Source organism: Diachasma alloeum, unplaced genomic scaffold (genome assembly GCF_001412515.2).
Source record: "Diachasma alloeum isolate Michigan unplaced genomic scaffold, Dall2.0 Dall_scaffold_00671, whole genome shotgun sequence".
Classification (NCBI taxonomy): Eukaryota; Metazoa; Arthropoda; class Insecta; order Hymenoptera; family Braconidae; genus Diachasma; species Diachasma alloeum.
In genome coordinates, this window is record NW_021680803.1 from 6,100 (window position 1) to 19,549 (window position 13,450).

Sequence of the window (13,450 nt, forward strand, 5' to 3'; positions counted from 1 at the left end):
GTATGGGGGGGGGGGTTGACCATTCTGACCCTAAATCGGACTGTACAGGATCCGAGGGGTAAGAGAATTTTTTTTCTGATCCTTCTGACCCTAAATTACATACTTGAGAGTGCGACGGGGAGGGGGCAATTTTGGGTTCTTTGTTGAGGATCCAAGGGGGAGGGGATGTTTTCCTGTCCCTTCTGACCTTTAACCGCATTGTGGGAAGTCCAAGGGGGAGGGGGATATTTTTTTGACCCTTCTGACCCTTAATCGCATTGTGAGAAGTCCAAGAGTGGGGGAAATTTTTTTTCTGGCCTATCTGACCTTAAATCGGTTAATTGATGGTGCGATGGGAGGGGAGGGGGATTTTTTTTACCCTTCTGACCCTTAATCGCATTGTGGGAAGTCCAAGGGGGAGGGGAATTTTTTTTAATCCTGTGACCTTAAATCGTATAGTTGAGGGTGCGATCGAGAGATTTTTTTTACCCTTCTGACCCTTAATCGCATTGTGGGAAGTCCAAGGGGGAGGGGAATTTTTTTTAATCCTGTGACCTTAAATCGTATAGTTGAGGGTGCGATCGAGAGATTTTTTTTACCCTTCTGACCCTTAATCGCATTGTGGGAAGTCCAAGGGGGAGGGGAATTTTTTTTAATCCTGTGACCTTAAATCGTATAGTTGAGGGTGCGATCGAGAGATTTTTTTTACCCTTCTGACCCTTAATCGCATTGTGGGAAGTCCAAGGGGGAGGGGAATTTTTTTTAATCCTGTGACCTTAAATCGTATAGTTGAGGGTGCGATCGAGAGATTTTTTTTACCCTTCTGACCCTTAATCGCATTGTGGTAAGTCCAAGGTGGGGGGAGGGAATTTTTTTCCGACCCTTCAAACCCCAAATCGGATTGTGGCGTATCCAAGGGGCGAGAGGAATTTTTTTTCTGACCCTTCTGACCCTAAATCACATAGTTGAGGGTGCGATGTGTAGGGGAAAATTTTGGGTTCTTTGTTGAGGATGCAAGAGGGAGGGGATTTTTTCTGACTCTTCTGACCCATAATTGCATTGTCTGAAGTGCAAGGCGGGGAGAGGAGGAATTTTTTTCTGACCCTTCTGATCCAAAATCGAATTTTTGTGCATTTGACGGGGAGGGGGGTGATTTTTTTTACCCATCCGACCGTAAATCGATTTGCAAAGGGTGCGAGGGGGGTGAGTGAATTTTTCCTGATCCTTCTGACCCTTAATCGCATTGTTGGTTGTCCAAGGGGGATGGGGGAATTTTTTTACCCATCTGGCCCCCTGGAAGATCCAAGGGGACGAGGGGAATTTTTTTCTGATCCTTCTAACCCTAAATCGGGCGGGAAGACGGAATTTTGGGTTCTTCGTTGTTGATGTAAGGGGGAGAGGATTTTTCCTGACCCTTGTGACCCTTAATCGCATTGGGTCCCCCCAACTCCCTGCATCGCAGGGGAGTCCGGGAGGTGACATTTTTTCTAACCCTTCTGACCCTCAATTACATGGTGAGAAGTCCAAGGGGTGAGGGAAATCTTTTTCTTACCCTTCTGACCCTAAATCGAATTGCAAAGGGTGCGAGAGAGGGGGGGAATTTTTCCTGACCCTTCTGACCCTCAATCTGATTGTGGGAAGTCCAAGGGAGGTGGGGAATTTTTCCTAACCGTTCTGACCCCAAATCGGCTAGTTGAAGGGGGGAATTTTGAGGTCCTTGTTGTGGATGCAACGGGGAGAAGATTTTTTTCTGACCCTTCGTACCCTTAATCGCATTGTGGGAAGTCCAAAGGGGGGGAAGGGAATTTTTTCTGACCCTTCTGAGCCTAAATCTGATTGTGATGGCTGCGTAGAGAGGGGGGAGGGAATTTTTGGTTCTTAGTTGAAGGTTACAGGGGGTGAATTTTTTCTATACGCTTCAAACCCTAAATCGGACTGCTGATGGTACGATGGGAAGGGAGGATGACTATTTCGAAAACTGTAGACTCTCTTGCCCCTAATAGGTTATTTTCGAAATTGCATGCTCGAGCCCTTCAGGACGGGGATTTTTAGAAAATTGCTGACTCTTCTAACCGTGTTGGCCCTGATTCAGTTTGTGAGAAAAAAATTTAGGAATCGAGATTGAGTTGAAATTTTTCGCCTAATGACTCATTTTGGAAATTAAGTGCATGATTGCCGGAGAGGCAATGATTCCCACTTTGTCCATGTATCTAAAATCACTGATTGTTCTGATTCCGATGCCCGATACAAACCGACGATCTATCATTTGAAGTCTCATGATGGGCGACGGGGTGCTTAAGCCACATAAGGACCCGAAAGTTAAAAAGAAATCGTTGATCAAGCGCAATGTCATAATGGGAGTTCAGATTTTAACAAGAACGGAGGTTTCTCTGATTTTCTTCACATATTATCCTTTCAGGAAAGGAATAATTTACGTTTGTGGAGACATGTACCAACATTNATTTTTGACCCTTCCCACCCTGAATCGCATTGTGGGAAGTCCAAGCGTGGGGGGAAATTTCTTTTCCGACCCTTCTGACCCTAAATCGAATAGCAAAGGATCCGAGGAGCGAGGGGCTTTTTTTTCTGACCCTTCAGACCCCAAATCGGANACTTAAACATTGAAATTGAAGAAATTGGAATAGAGAATTAGAAATGGTATTTCGTAATTTGTAACATCCATTCAATCCCATTTTTATTTTGAAGAATGAGGCCCAGTTGCACCAAGCCCTATTAACCAAATAAACCCCACGGTAAAATTTAGCGTCCGGATCAATTATATCCTAGGGATCATCATTTTTGAATAATTGAACGAACGAATATTTTTTTATTTATCCTGTAGTTCCACTTGAGTTAAGGGGAGACTACTGTGAGTTTTAAAAGTCGTGAGTTATGGGAGTGAGACTTTTCAAACGTTGAAGATCGATAGAATAGATCTGAAAACGAGTAATTGGTGCAAAAAAAATCCTTTTTATTGTTCGTTTGCCCGCAAACGCTTAAAATGGTAAAAACTGTCTAGGGCCTCCAATTTTTGAGCTACAAAAATTTTTTTTTTTCGAAATTTCCGGAAAAATGTGTGGAACAACAATTACGAACCATTTTTTTGGAATTCGACTCCGACATAGCTGATTTCGTTTTTTTTCATCTAAAAGAATTCACTATTTGTGTTAAACAAAGCAAATGTAGCCATGTAAGAGGTGTATTAAAAAAAACTAGCTCGTTATTGTTATTTCATATATTTTTCCGAAAATTTTGAAAAAAAAAATCATTCGTAGCTCAAAAATTGGAGGCCCTGGACTGTTTTGGCATTTTAAGCGTTTTCGGGCAAACGAACAACAACAAAAAATTTGTTCTGCACTAATTATTCGTTTTCAGATCTATATAATCGATCTTCAACGTATAAAAAGTCTCACTCCAATAACCCACGACTTTTAAAACTCACAGTAGTCTTCCCTTAACACTGATTTCAATCGAGGATAAATTATTATTTATTGTTCCTGAGGTAAATTTCAGTTACTCTCCCGGGTAAAAAACTCCATTGAACATTAAAATTTACATTTTTCCTCAACTGACGTTTTTGTTATCTGAAGCTGGTGCAACCGGGCCTGAATTCATAATTACGTATGTATACCTAGCCGGCAAAAGTAGCAGAATCGAATTTTCGTTATTGGATGATTTGCAGCTCATTATGAGCTAATTTTATACACTTTCAAAAAATTTTTTGCTAACGTCGTTTTTGAAAAAAACGTGCCCGTGCTAGCTTTTTTGTAAGCTAGCAAAAAAATTTTTCAAAAATGAGCAGAATTTTTTTTTTTACATGGGATAATTTAAAGCTGATTAAAAGCTAATTTTCTACGTTTTCAAAAATTTTTTTGCTAATATACTTTTTGGAAGAACGCCGTTGCTGCTAGCTTACTGCAAGTTAGCAGAAAAATCATCTTAAAATGGAGAACAACCTGATTTTCAGTATCGGCTGATTTAGAGCTCATTAGCAGCTAATTGTTAACGTTTCCAAAAAAAAAAATTCATTTTTTTTTCAAACAAATTTTTTAATTTTTTTTCCAAAAAAAAATTGATTTTTTTTTTAAAGAAGAGGATGCTAGTACATGCTTACAGACTAGGGATGAATCCTGTTAGTTACCCTCTTGAAAGGAAAAAAATACAGGGGAGTGCCAATTCTTTTGCAAGTCAACAGGAAAAATTCGCAAAAATAAACAGGATTCTGTTTTTGACATTGCATAATTTAAAGCTCATTGAGAGCCAATTTCCTACGCTTTCAAAAAATTTTTTGCTCATGTACTTTCTGGGAAAATGCCGTTGCTGCTAGCTTACCGCAAGTTAGCAGAAAAGTCATTGTAAAATGGAGTAAAATCTGTTTTCCAATATCGGATGATTTAGAGCTCATTAGCAGCTAATTTTTCACGTTTGCACTTTTCAAGCACTTTTCAAGTTATCATTTTTCCATCAGTTAATTCCCAACTTTCTGTCAGGGGTTTTTAATTTAGATTGTTCAATTTCCATTTTGACGTGAACTTTTCTTAGATTTCATCGTGGGGGCTGATTCGCGGAGTGTCTCATGACGGCAAGCACCATCTAACAAAATTCTAGGAAATGCTAAAATTTTCATGAGAATGCTGGAAAATTCCCCGAAATTCGAGGGGGTTCTGCAAGTTTCCGAATTTTCTAACGAATTCAGGAGAATTTCGTAAGTTTGTAGAAATATGGAAGAAATCGAAGAAACTCCTTGAAATTTTGAAAGAATTGAATAAACTTGGAAACATTTCGAGAGAATCCAAGTATTTCTGGTTGTTCTCCTAACTCGAAGTTCAGCCAATCAGAGCGCAGTATTTGAGGCTGTCAGACAGTTTTAGTTCGGAAATTTCTTAAAAATTTCAAAATTTTCCAATTCTGACAACAGCACCAGGCCAATTGCAAGATCAAATCAAATATACAAAGAAAAATAACACTCATGAAAATTCACCTGTTTTCTAGAAATTTCGATAGAATTCTTTGAGTTTCAAGAAATGTTGAATATATCAATCACTTCTAAACATTTTGGAGTAATTTCAGAGACTTTTCAAAATTACGTATGTTAACCTAGCAGGCAAAAGTAGCAGAATCGAATTTTCAATATTGGATAATTTGCAGCTCAGTATGAGCTAATTTTATATGCCTTCAAAAATTTTTTTGCTAATACCGTTTTTGAAAAAAAACGTCTCTGCTAGCTTTTTTGTAAGTTAGCAGAAAAATTATTTAAAAAATCAATAGAATTAGATTTTTGATATCGGATAATTTAAAGCTAATTAACAGCTAATTTTCTACGTTTTCAAAAAATTTTCAGCTAACCCAGTTTTTGGAAAAACGGCGGCAATGCTAGCTTACCGCAAGTTAGTAGAAAAAATGGTTAAAAAATGAACAAACTTTCGTTTTCAATATGGGATAATTTAGAGCTCATTAGCAGCAATTTTTTTACGTTTCAAAAATTAAAAAAAAAACAAATTTTTTTTTAAAACCAAATTTTTTCTGAATTTTTGTTTTTTTTTGACACAACGACGCATTTACATACTTTTGACTGAAATGTAGAAATAAACTAAATCTCATTCATAAAAGTGGCAAAAAAAATAGTTTTGTTATTGGATAATTGAAAAATCATTACCAGATGATTTGTTATAATTCCAAAAGTTTTCACCTTTATGCCGTTTGGAAAACAATAGCATTGCGGCTTATTATGAGCTAATTTTATCTACATTTAAAATTTTTTCTGCTAATGCCATTTAAAAAAAAGCGTATTCATGCTAGCATGATGCGTATGCAAGCTTTTTTGTAAGTTAGCAGAATAATCATTTAAAAAATCAACAGAATTGAATTTCCGATATCGGATCATTTAAAGCTAATTAAGAGCTAATTTTCTACGTATGCAAAAAAATTTTCAACTAACCCAGTTTTTGGAAAAACGGCGTTGATGCTACCTTACCGCAAGTTAGCAGAAAAAATGGTTAAAAATTAACAAAATTTGGTTTTCGACATGGGATAATTTACAACTCATTAGCCACTATTTTTCACGTTTCGAAAAATTGTTAAAAAAACATTTTTTTTTTCTCAAAAAATGTTTTTTTTTTTTAATAAAAAAATTCAATGTTTCTTTTTCACAAAATGTAGGAGTGACCACATTTGTGAAAGTGATAGAAAAATCCTTTTTGACATTGGATAATTGAAAAATCATTATCGGATAATTTGTTATTATTCCAAAAGTTTTCATTTTTATGCCGTTCAGAAAACAATAGCGTTGCGGCTTATTATGAGCTAATTTTATATGCACCTAAAAAATTTTCTGCCAATGCCATTTAAAACAAGCAGAGGTAGAAGCCTATTCTACCGAAGCTTTTTTACTGTCGCTTTTTGTGATACTACTTTCTCTCGTTTTTAATTTCTACCAATTCCATTGGTAGTATGCTTCCGAATGGATCCGTAGTTATTCCATTCCAAAATCCAATTCCACTTCTGTGATGGATCGAACCCAGAGTTGATTCAAATTTGGAAATTTGGAATGACTCAATTAGGACCGTATAAGTTAACTCGGCATGGACCTGATGTAGTTCCCCAGATCAGGTCGGGGCTAGGATCTCCGTATAAGATCCGGACACGGGTGCCCGGTTCAGGGCCTGTCTCGACCACGCGTTACATTCATGATCAGGACCATATAATTCAATAAGCAGACACCAGCCTGATATGAATGATGAATTTGACAGCGTTAATAGAAGTCTAAACCACTTCACAGTCGAAAATAGAAATCTGATCTCTAAAAAACAGAAACAAGATATGATTCAACTAACGTGCCTGTTGTGTTTAGTAGTATCAGCTATCATATTCTACTACCAGTACAAATATTTAGCACCACAGTTACCGTACTTCACGTGGAATAGTTGAAGCCTTATCTTTTACTCTAATTTTATACTTGGCGAAATTTTATTTTCCTCTCATTGCACCGCTCGTTTCTCCCTTCCTGCATTAATTTTCGCATTCCTTCAAATTTTTTACGTAAAAATTAATTATCAAGTATCGGCGGTTGGAGGGGATGCAGTTATTTGCATAACACGAGGCTGTTAATTGCACTGCTCTCTTTCTTTCTTAACACTGTAAAAAGAACATGATATTGTCATTGGATTGAAGTTCACCAAAACATAAAACAACTGATAAACCGACCCTATAACAAAATGGATAACCTCGACATGCATATTTATCTTCAATATCCAAATTTAATTAAAAATATCCAAGAAGGAGTTCCAAAAAAGTGAGTTGATGTTGATCATATGAATGAATAACCGTTTTTCACATTCTCACTCTTTCTTTCTCACGGCTATTGATTATTTTATATTGTGCAACAGTCCTTTATTCGCTGGAAAAAGTGAAATTTCTGTTTTTTAGATTTTTTTCTCAGTGTCATAGCATTTTCTTACTAAAATATTACTGTGAATTGTATTGATTGAAAAAAAAAATCGAATAGTTTGACAGGCCGAGTAATGACCGAGGTGGGATTGCGCAGAGTTGATGGTCGGGTATTCCTCCCTTTAATCATTTTCAACGGACATCACGAAGAAACTCAGAAATATTACAAAGTAAAAATCTATGATGCAGCAAAGATGGTGGAATTGCTGTACGCCCATCCATTACACAACGTGAGTTCTCTTGGTTCATTTTACTAGAAATTTCCACCGATTTATACCAATATTCTGATTATAGTGTCCATACCATTGAAAATTTTTCTATGAAAATCCTACTACACTGTTAGGAAAGAGAGGAAATTTCGAGGATAGCTCACTAGTCATTTTCAGGACGGTGGCCCGGAATTTCATTTAAGGGGAAACGGAACTCCTATAAGAATTTTACAACTGTGTTTTTTTTTACACTTATCATTTTTTTGTTTGTAAAACTACTTCATTGACTGCTCAATGCAATGGTCGAGTCACTAAAGGTTTCAAAAATGAAAAATGATAATTGTCAGAAAAAAACACAGCACGCACGATTTTCTTGAAGGGAAGAAAATAAAAATTCAATGAAAAAAACTTATAAAATTTGAGCCGAATAAATTCTATAGGACATCGATTTCTATTAACTTTTTATATAGAATATATCCTATAGAAACGGCAAAAAACTTATAGAACATTCAATACAAATCCAATAGAATTTTTTATAGAATTCTATAGGATTTTCTATTAAATCTTTTCGTGCGTAAGTTCTTGAATTCCTATAGACACAGGGGCTTGGTTTCCCCTCGAGGAAAATAGCCCTGAAATTCCAGAATTTTGAATAGCCTGTAACTGAGAATTCCCTCATTCACCTGAATGTTCAATAAAATATGATCATTCAGTGTTGAATTCAACTCAATTTTGAGTAAAACCGGACATTTCATGTTCTTTTTCCCTCAAAATTAATTCAGTGTCGTGGTCCTAAAAATTCAAAGATTAATTGTTCGAAATTTTCTGGCTCTTAATTTTGAGGAAAAAATGAAACCGAAAATTTCCACCCGCACTGAGTTCTCCCTGAATTCTCAGTCATCAATAACGAACTCCTCTGAAATTTCACTGACGTTGTATTATGATAAAATTTTCCGGGGATTGTATTGGATAATTCAGCCAAAATTTTTTAACCATGTATAAGTAAAAATAAAGTTGACAAATGATTATGAAATTATTTTTTTTCAACAGCTGATATACATATGAAATGCGATCCCGAAGAGAGAGAATACCTTCACCGACTGGTTTGGTATCTATGATGACGATAAATTCGACGAATTTGAATGGAGTGTGTACAGTGGATTACAAATAAGTTTTCATGAACTTATTGAATTTCCGCAAAAAATTACAATAGAGTCTGAATAAGCATATTTTAAGAATATATTATTTTATCTGATAACGGAGTAAATATAAAAATCAATTTCCAAATCCTAAAATAGTGTAAATTTTTGCGTTTGATTTTCTTAAAGAAAAAAAAAGTAAGGTAACTGAAAAATACATAGAACAGTCCAGACGAAAAAACTCCATAGAACATCGACTTCTCACAACTTTTCCTAGTGAATTATCCAAAATTCAATAAGAATTAAATAAAATTTATTAAAAGAAGTGTTTGAAAAATTTCCCATTGACAAAGTACGCGGAAAAAACAATTTGATGAAAAATTCCTGAACTAGCACGAGAAACGAGGCATAAAGTGGCAGCCGGGGACGGATTTCAGCACTGGCTGTCGAAATTTTTATGGGGAGACGAGCGTGAGTGTCGCAGGCCGAGCTGAAAAAAAGCACCACCTGATTAGAGCTTGATGAGATGCTTTTTTTCGATTAATGCCGTAACTTCAAAACCGCACGTCCAAATGATCTCTGGATGGGTGCAACATATAGCCGGCATAAGATAGAACGGAAGGAAAAAATAGAAAAAATACCCTTTAGACTGGAATCACGCTTGTCGAGAAATCATATTTATCACGTATACCATACAAAATTTTACGATGATGGTGGAAAAAATCCTATAGGAAATCCTATGAAAAATCCTATAGAAACTGTCCAATTTCTCCATTGCTTCCTATAGAACATTTTCATATGTAAACACAAGGAAAATAGCAAAAATCTCATAAGAATTTTTTTTGTAGCTAAGCAATTCCACGCCAAATCAGAGGCCCCAAAAATTCGACTGCAGAAATGAGCATGAGACAAACATTAAAAAAAAATTTGCATCATCTTCCCCACTGCGTTAATTAAAAAAATTCATATCTCCCGAACTACTGCAAAAAAAGCTTTAATTGGCGCCAAAATGTTTATAATTTTATTGACGATTTTTGGTCAAAATTTCAAATTTGAAAAAAAAATACGTTTTTGAGAAAATTGCATTTGAAACAAAAAACGTTTTGCACTATGACTCCTGCAATTTCAAAGCAAATTTGAAAAATCACATCTCATCGTGAAATATTTTTTTTCATATTCTCTGAGTGTGCTGCAGAGAAATTTGATTGCTCCAATGAGACCTAGAATGTTGTTCATAATTTGAAAAAAAAAATTATTAAAAAACAAACTTTTAAAAAATCATAACTACCTTAAATAATATTTTTGACTTTTTGATCCCTTATATCCAATTTTTTGGGACCTCTGATTTGGTGCGGAATTGCTCAGCTGAGATTTTATTCTACAAAAAAGATCTCAATGAACATCTCACTATCTCTCGCCTCCTTTTACAACTTCACTACAGAATTAAATTATACCAAATACCTCATAAAATTATCAGCCAATGCACTGATTATACAAGATGCTAAAGGTGGAGGTGAACCAATGTACACTGTGCACTTATTCCATCGTCACAAGTCACTTCATTTCTTCCCATAGTTTCAAATTTATAAAGATAGTTCTGATGGTCAGATATCCTCTGCGATTAAAAAAAGAAAGCCGCGAACGCAGAGTCACTTAGAAAAAAAAATGTATCCAAATAGATCGATATCAGTGAATATCATGCATTTACAAATTATGAAACCAGAATTTAACGGTTCCACAATTTGCACACGTGATTAATGGAGATGAGTGATGATAAAAGGAAACAAGTTTCAAATTTCTTTAATTTGAATTTCCAATTTCCTTAAATTATCAATTTTATATCTAAATTTTCCGGTTGGAGAAATGTCCCAAGTTTTTTGTTTAATTTTCTTGAAGAGAAAGAAGTAGAAATTACATAAAAATATATTTAAAAAACTCAAAACCAGCAGAATGCCTTTGGTCCAGTAGTTTTTGAGATATTAAAGGAAGAAGTTTCAAATATAAAGTTGAATATCTCTTGAACTACTGGACCGATTATACGCATCGACAATACCAGCTAACGGCGCTATAGTCATACAAATTTTGAAGTTTTTATCTCAATTATTTTTTGAGTGCGTAATTACTGCTAAATTTAAGATTTTCAAATTTGGATTTCAATTATGCACCGTAACTCTGTTTATGAACGCGCACCATAATGCGTCAAATGACTCAAGTGATTAATTCTGAGAAATCGTCCTCTATTTATGTGGAACTGATCAATTTGTTGATGAGTTTTTTTTTTCAAAACAATTCAATATCAATGACAAACGAAAGGTTACCAGGCTGAATTGGATAATCACTGACGATTACTCGAAGAAAAAAAAAAGGTAAGAATATGATATAAATTGTATCAATTCATCATCATGTCATTAAAAAAAGTATATTATATTTAGTAATTTTGAATTTCATATCCTTGATCAGTAGATCCATAATACTTTCATTTAGGTATCGGCAATGGATACACTGAGACGAAATGGTCTCCACAGCGACATCTATTCCGAAATGATTGCGTGTGCTGAACTAGGATTTAAAAAGATCGGCTGGTCTCACCAGATAGTCGATCAAAAAATTGGTAATCAAAACATCATTTCAACGGTAACCTCTTTGAACTTGGTTGTTCTTCAAAAATACAACTTTAATGTTTGAGATTACTTTTGATGTATAGTCAAAAGTGCACTACTAAAATTAAAAAAAAAAATTTGATAAGTGAAGGAGAAATTCTTATCTCTTTTGTGTTTACACCATCAATTATCTGATTGAATATAGATTCTGAAGAAGTAAAAAATGGGCAATTCCAAATATGCTGTTACACAATTATCAAAATTCAAGTAAAAGATGGCCGTTATCACTCCGATTTTGGTTATTATGAAAGTATCGAAAGGACAAAAGGAGAAGCTCTTTTTCGAGCAAGATTGGTGAGAAAACACTATTGTATTCAAACATAACTAGGAAATGAGAAATATAACTGAACTCTGACATATTTTGTCAGAATCAGTCATATTTTGTCCGAATCTCCTGTTTTATCAGAATCTGTCATCTTAATTTCCGCCAGAGATTTCTCCTTCTTTGAACTAACTCTATTTTTTTTTTTTTCTTTAAATAAGTAGGAAAGTTGTTCGCTCATAGGATTTTTCCTATAGGCCAAATTCTATTAATTTTTGCCAAGTTCTTGAAGAATACTAAACTCTTTTAATGGGGACTCTTCCTCATCAAAACTCTGAAGATGAAGTCCTATAGAATTTTTTCCTACAGGACGTGTAAAAAATTTTCTCGTTAAAATCCTATAGAGAAAGTATGAAATCTCCATAGGATCATCCTATAGGAATTTTCATACGTGAAATATAATCAGTGTCTTAATTTCTATCGATTTTTTAGGTTTCAACGATAAACGCATTGCGAAAAGTTCTCTGCTTCTTTGACGAGACTAGAGAAATTATGCAGAAAAAATATTCTCGAGCTTATTGCTTCGAAACTAATTGCACGGAGGAGCAAAGAGAGAGAAAAATGCTTCAACTCCAAGAAGAATAAGCAAAAGTACATGCAGCCATGATGGGTTTAAATCATAAACGCCAAAATGATCAGGATGAAGCAGAAGAAAAAGCGAAACGTCTGAAAAAAGCACAGGAAAAGAAGGAAAAATTCAAGATTGAAGATGCAAAAAGAATCGCAGAACATCAAGACGATGATGAAAAAGTTTAAAATTGGAACAAGTTTCATTTTGGGAGTCCTTGAGAGTCCTTTTATTCCAAAATGAAATGAGTTCCGACCCACTCCAAATTTACATCCATTTCAAATTTTCAACATTTCCATTTTTTTGTCTACTCCAATTTTTTTGACCATTTGCGATTTCTTAAGCGATTCAAATTTTCACCAATTTCAAACTTTCACTCACTTCAAATTTCCACTTATTTCAAATTTCCGTTCACTTCAATTTCATTCATTTCTTTCAATCATTTGATGGAATTTCCTCAACTAAATGGTTTTTCTATAGAAGTCGATTTTCATGATCTCAAATTATATCAGAAAGTATAGAGTTCAATAACTAATAGCATCTTAAATTAATCTCAACATTTCTTTAAAAAATTTTCAATTTCACCTTTCATAAAATTCTGGACAATACCATTTTCTTATTGAATCATTTTTGTGATTTCAAAAGACATAAATTTCAATGGATTGCGTTTCCTTCGCCTGTTGAAGAAAGTAAAATTTTTCACAGAAATTAATGACTTTTTTTTTATAAAAAAAAAATTTTATGACTCAATTTTTATATTGCTCTTTTCATAAATAAATCAATTTTCGGCGAATATTGGTGGATTTTCTGTCTTTATATTTTTGTCAGTATCCTTCAAGCTCTATTCCAATAGAAAATATGAAATGAATTGATGAATTGTTTGATTTTCTGTAGTTTCAATTCGTTTTCCAATGATTTCGCCAGCTGGAAATTTTTCTGCTCGAATTAATTGTGCAGTTAACCTCAATTACAAATTCAATGATACACAATTTACTCTTGAAAATGTCCTCATCAAATGTTTGTTAAGTTGAAGGGTTCAATGACTCTGAAAATCGAGCCGAGACTTTCGAAATTCACCGCGGTCTCCCCTTATTGAGTTGAAGGATAAATAATTATGATCTTTTTAT

General features: G+C 34.7%; 1 long non-coding RNA gene across 1 annotated transcript; it reads left to right on the forward strand.

The window, feature by feature from the left end:
- Positions 1-6,729: 6,729 nt before the first annotated feature.
- Positions 6,730-8,929, forward strand: LOC107044065. The gene is made up of 3 exons (XR_001461292.2): positions 6,730-7,270; positions 7,484-7,655; positions 8,685-8,929. It is a non-coding gene; the product is annotated as an uncharacterized LOC107044065 (long non-coding RNA).
- Positions 8,930-13,450: the final 4,521 nt, after the last annotated feature.